Source organism: Rhagoletis pomonella, unplaced genomic scaffold (assembly GCF_013731165.1).
Source record: "Rhagoletis pomonella isolate Grant_MI unplaced genomic scaffold, Rhpom_1.0 Rhpom_scaffold_00002, whole genome shotgun sequence".
Classification (NCBI taxonomy): domain Eukaryota; kingdom Metazoa; phylum Arthropoda; class Insecta; order Diptera; family Tephritidae; genus Rhagoletis; species Rhagoletis pomonella.
The window spans coordinates 57,542,603-57,548,990 of NW_023458556.1; positions in this window are offsets into that span (position 1 = coordinate 57,542,603).

Genomic DNA, 6,388 nt, shown 5'->3' on the forward strand with positions numbered 1-6,388 from the left:
ATACAAATAAGGAAGAGAGCGTAATAAAAATTCAAAGCATTTACAAAAATTTAACATAAACAAATTACAGCGAAAATTTTTGCTATGTATTTCCTTGAAAACTTCTTCTTATGTTTCTGGCATAGGAAAGGTCGTTAAGAATAATATACTTTTGCCGTTTACACTCCAAAGTGTTCATTTACGAACCACCAAATCAAGCTATGTCACAAGCGGGAGGTAACCACAAAGCACATATAACGCTAGCTTAGATTGAAAAGTTGCTAAGTCCACTTGTATGAAAACTGATATTGTGATATAGAAAGCAAGATAAATTAAAAATCCATCATTTCGGAAAGTACTATTAAGGTACTTGTTATTTTTTTTCTCGCATATATTCAATAAAAGTCAAATTTTCTAACCGCGAAACAGGCATCGAAAATCTGGCAAGGCCAAAGTAATATGGAATTTTCTAATATCGTTCGAATCCTTCTAATTGTATGGAGTTTTGCTTTGCTTTAAATACGCAACGGATTTTTTCCTCTCCTGTAAAATGTGTTGAAATGGACTTATCAACTTTTCTCTCCAAGCTAGCGATATGCAGATAAGAAATTATTACAGGCACAGCCATACATATATACATACTTACATACTAATATCTTAATATCTATATCTGTGCGTTGGTTTGTGAGTGCAGGAGAATTTGTGCTACAAATGAAGAATAATGATAGGTATTTTACTGCAATAAAAAATGGTAATTTTGTACAAAAAATATTGAGACTTACAAAGTTCAAAGTAAATTACATAAAATTTAGATCTTGTCTATTTTCAGTGTACTAAATTAGAGATAAAACTCTATAGTAGTATCTACAAAATTTATGAAAGGCGAAAAAATATTGGCCCGTATGAATAAAAACTCAGCAATTGCTTGGTCTTAAAATTTCCCACATTCTACTCGATTTATTCAAATTAATTTAAGTAACAGGCCTGGAATGTTAAGAAAAAGAAATGGCTTAGTTTTTATTCATACGGCTCATTGTTTTAAATATGTATGCTTGTATTAAGTTTCTATTATGCGAATAATGTATTGAAGTGCCGTGGTAAATTATTCTACTCAGAAATGTAATCAAATCATTAATGCTGTTCAGTTTTGAGATAGAAAAAATATGGAAATATTCCATACCAATTAAAAAGAGTTTGCGGCCCACAAATATTAAAATTGCGATACAGTGGAGCAAAATACTATTAGAATGCAAGTGCAATGGAAACTTGCCATACGGTTCTTTATTTTTCATTGGCTTTCATATATGTACAGAGCTTTAATGACTGCTTGTAAGATTCAGATATTTGAGCTTTGGGGAATGGTAAAATAGCCTAAAAATTCTTTGGACAGAGATAAATAGGAACTTGTTTGAGATAAAGTTAGTTGGCTTCCTGTTCATTGCACCAGATACGAAACTGCTGTTGGGATAGCCAGGGTGGATACTACATTGGCCTTAAGCGAAGATCGGATTAAATTCGTAGTCTCCACTAAGTATATGAGCAAATCTCACGAGTTGTTATTTTTTAGTGTGACTTCCTTTATTCGTTAGAAAAAATCGCCAAAGCATTTTTCTGCATATATTTCAATCAATAGAGTTCCTGAAACAAGTACAATACAAAATTAATCAGTAATTTGTGTAATTTTAGCCTAGAAACTTTTATTTAGGCGATAAAGTACCGAAAAGGCTAATGTTTCCATTGTCACTCGAAAAAATCGTAATTGTTTTTGCTTTAATAACTTTGGGAAGTTTTCAAATAGAATATTTATGTTAGATCCAATGGGCGTTGGCACCAAATACAACATATCTGTGAAGCTTCAAGAGTGTGCCACCAAATAAAAAAAAAAAAATGGCAGCATGCAGAATACCTGTCGCAGCTATTTTGTAATTATTTAAATTTTACAATCTTTTATTTTTAACAATTTAAGATATGTACTTCCAAATATTAAATTAAACGGTAAAAATATTCTTCTTGCCAAAACGAAAAAAAATCTAGCGTAATAAAAGTAGTGTGGTACCAAGTGAAAAAAATTGCATTGAGTAAAAGGTGACTATGATTCGAAAAACTAAAATTCCATTTTTAAAATTTTTATTAGCACACTCGAAATTCATTCTAAAATTATTATATAGATACATGAAGAAAGTAATATACATGCGCATAAGGAATACGGTGTAAAACAATTCCATGCCACAACTTCGAGGAGTACTCATTGAGCACAAGTTGTTATTTTTACTTTTTTTTGGTATTTATTTTTAAAGTTTTTATTTGAATAAAATTTCGCGATGGAATCTTGTTCTTTACGCGGAACGGAAGGTAATGTATTGTCTAAGATAAGTGTGCCACCATTTTCGACCAAAAACCGGTTTTTGATGAAAAATGTAACAACTCGTAAGATTATCTCATATATGTAGTGTTAAATGTAGGCTACAGGGCTGATGACAACTGACATTTAACTAAACGAAGTGGACGAAACCGAACGAGGGGCAATTAATTTTTGAAATCAATGAATACGAACAGCTAGTTGAAGTCGAAATTAAACACCGCTTTAACTCTTAATTAAGCGCATAGAGAAAATCACAAAATGTGTTGAAAAAAGAGTTTTAAAAATAAAAAAACGAGGTGCTTATTATCAAAAATAATAAAGTACTATATTATCGTCAACTTAAAAAAACAAAAAAAATATTTTCGACTTCAAACTTAAAAAAAAAATTAAAACCTTACCTCTGCCAAAAAATGTTACGTTAGTGGTCGTATGGGGCTTAAAGACTTAAAAGAGTAGCGACACATGCGTACACGTCGATGTTCTGGCAGTGACTTATTTACATACCCCCGCGGGGAGTTAGGAAGCTAGAAAGAGCGCGAGCACGCTCCATGCACTACCAAGTCATTTTTTTCAACTTTAAATGGCCTTGACCCCATGCGTCTAATTAAGGATTAAATAATATTATTTAAATTCATTTTATGGCAGATTTAAGCCTCTATAATATATCGTACATGCATATGTATGCACTTAATTTTTTTAACTGCACTATTTTTTTTAATCTACTCATGCAACTTTATCAAAACAAAACTGAGTTGCTGTTTGGGTGTTACGTTTTTCTTAGTTATATTAACTTTGTCTTACGAGACTACGAACGTATATTTGGTCTCAACTTAAAAATATAACTGTCAAACATATCGAGACCTAACCGCCAAAAAGATGTAAGCGACTTTTTTTCAAAATTTTTGTTTTGAACATTTCTGCATCAGAAGGAAAATATAGAAAAAATTTCGCTTTCGTCTTTTTGGTGGTTGATATGAAACATTTCCGCGGATTTTTGAGTAAATTTTTGTAAAAGAAATTTCTTTATTGAAAATTAGTTTCAATCATGTACATATTTGCCGTTATTATCTATGACCTTTTTCCATTTCCCGGGAAGCTTCGTAAATCAATCGGTGATTTTTAGCGGCTCTTGCGTTGGACAATTTTTTACTATCAAGATAGTTTTTTATAGACTGAAACAAATAGAATTCAAGCGGTGTTAAGTCTGGACTATACGGTGGATGCATTAAAACTTCCAAACGAAGTTCCGCTAGTTTGTTGTGAGCCATCAAATATGCTATTGGCCGGGCATTCTCACGATGGAACACAACTCCTTTTGTGTAGGCCAATTCTGGTCGCTCTTTCTTGAGAGCTTCACTCAAGCGGTCGAGATGTGCTCATTAGAGGACCGCATTGATCATTTCGCTGCATTTTAGCGTTTCATAATGAACAATCCTCTTCCAATCCCACCAAAAATTCAACATTAACTTGTTCGCCGTCAATCCAGGCTTTGAGGTCGTTTTTGGATATGCATCGGCCTTTAACCATGATCGCTTGCGTTGATCATTCGCGCACTAAAACCATTTTTCAACACCTGTTATGATTCACTTCAAAAACGGTTCGATTTTGTTGCGTTTGAGCAGCGTTTCACTGACAATAAATCAGATTTCTTTGTGTTAATTTATGTTATACTCAAATATCGAGCTAATTTGAGTGGTTTACTCTTTTTAATTGATTACGAACTGTTATGTGTTTGGTGTTTAGTGGCTCCAATATCTCCTGATAGCTTTCATGCCTGTCATACTCAATCATTTGCATTATTTCGTCGACTTTTCCAGTAACTGTCTGATCAGTGTGAGTTACATCTTTGACATCAAAATAACCGAAACGGAATCGAGCAAACCTCTCCGATTACCGACTTTTACTCACAGCCTTTTAACCGTACATTTCACAAATATTTCGGCCTATGTTTGCAATGTTTTCATATTTTTTACAGTAAAAAAAATCATCGCATAGCGTACTTCTTTAGATATTTCACCCATATAACTTCCTTTCAAATCAATATAACTTTTAGTGCGACATACCTACGAATAGTGTTACCAGATCCATGGGCAGAGGCTTTACATATGGCCCAATATTTACTACAGAAGAACTTACCGCACAAAATTTCCTGAGTCCTACTCAATCGCTTATTTCCACATATTTCGTCGTATACATACATACACATAAGCTACTTGGTGCTAAATACAGCACGTTTCGTTGACAACTGTTAAATGAATTTAATTACTCCGCTGAGCGAGCTAAATAAGTACATTTGTATGTATGTATGCATTCCCTCCTTCTTACTTAATTAATGCCAAAATGATTTTCCTTTTCTTCACATCTGAAACATGCAAATTAATTTGAGCGTTTTATATTATTTGCTCGTACTTAAACCATTTGCAATATGTACAGTTGTGTATGAGATGCATATGTATGTATGCATGCATGTAGGTACTCATATGTACTATGTACACGACTCACTTGCAAATTTGTTTATTCAGCACTCACACATGCAAATGATATGTGTCCTATACACCCCTCATAAATATATTGTACAAATATTTTGCGCAAACATTAAGGCTACCATAACGGCGGGCTCACACGCCAACATACAAATGTACATATTTGTACACATTTATGCATGTGTGCGTGTAATATACAATAAGCATACATATTTTACATAAATGCATATGCATGGGCCTGAAATTGACACGAAAATGTCAACTGCAATTTCATTGCTGCTGTTGTCATAGCACAGCATTGCCGTTGTCGTAGTCGTTGTCGTGTTGTAGGCGCTGTGGTCGCCACGAGTGGCTCCAAGTGGCAGCACATTCATCCAGCACTTGCCATAATTCGCTCACTTCTCTCATGTACATACAGTCGTCACAGGCAGCCGGCCTCGCAAGTAGAAGTTTAACAGCGCCATTTACTTACTCGAATATACATACATACAGACTACGTTTGAGTGTTGCTTTGTCCTTTGTTTAAGTGTCACCAGCAAGCTCACTCACTCTTATGTCCTGCCTTTGTCACTTTGCCGTTGGTTTTGTCCTCATCGTCCTCGTCCTCGTCATCGCTGTCAACTTACTGGCACCGCTTTGCATTGTTGATGCTATGGTTCGTCGCTTCGCTTGTAATGTTAAATTTTAAAACATAATACTGAATGTTGACTAATGCATGCATACAAACATACATATATGTGTACATATGTTTGTGTGTATGCATGCGCATTAGGGTGGTCCAAAAGAAGGTTAAGTCGGAATATTAATGCTCCCACCCCTAGGATTGTTATATACCGAAAAAGATTTACCCCGCTCAAAACTTTTTCATGTATTTTATATGGGAAAAAACAGGAATCTTCCAACAATAATACACAATTGCTTATTTAATAATTTTTAAATAGTAATTATTTCTATATATACCCTAAAACACCCAAAAAATGCTATGGGGGGTCCTATCAAAAATCGTTGACGCTTTGAGCGACCTCTACACATTTCTGATTTCAAAATAAAAAAAGGAGTATATTTTGGGTAGAGAGAACAATCCTAGGTTGTGAGAGCAGTAAACTGCCGATTTTACTTTTTGGGCCGCCCTAATGCAAACAGATATCTTTATAGGCAAATTCATTTACGCTATTACCAGAAGGTGACAATTGCTATGACAGTTGTACCCAAAGGAAACAACAAAAAGTATTGTTATGCTTGCAGCGACACTGTCTGCTTTATAATCTTCTTTCCAAAAGAGTATGCGGTTATGTTATTGGGTCACTTTGCATTTTTTTTGGTGAAATTTAATTCTGATATGCCTTTTCTGCTTAGCTCTTTTCGAATTGCGACGGACATGCGTAGCGTTTCATCCTTACATTTAAATGATCTAACAACAAGAACACAAACAGAAAACTTTTTCAGAGTTTTTTAAAGCAGATCTTTGTGAATTAAATATTAATACGAAAATAGCATACCTAGAATTCTTTAATTCTATACAAAATGCTTGAGATTTTAATGAACGAGGTTGTCGTTAGATAGT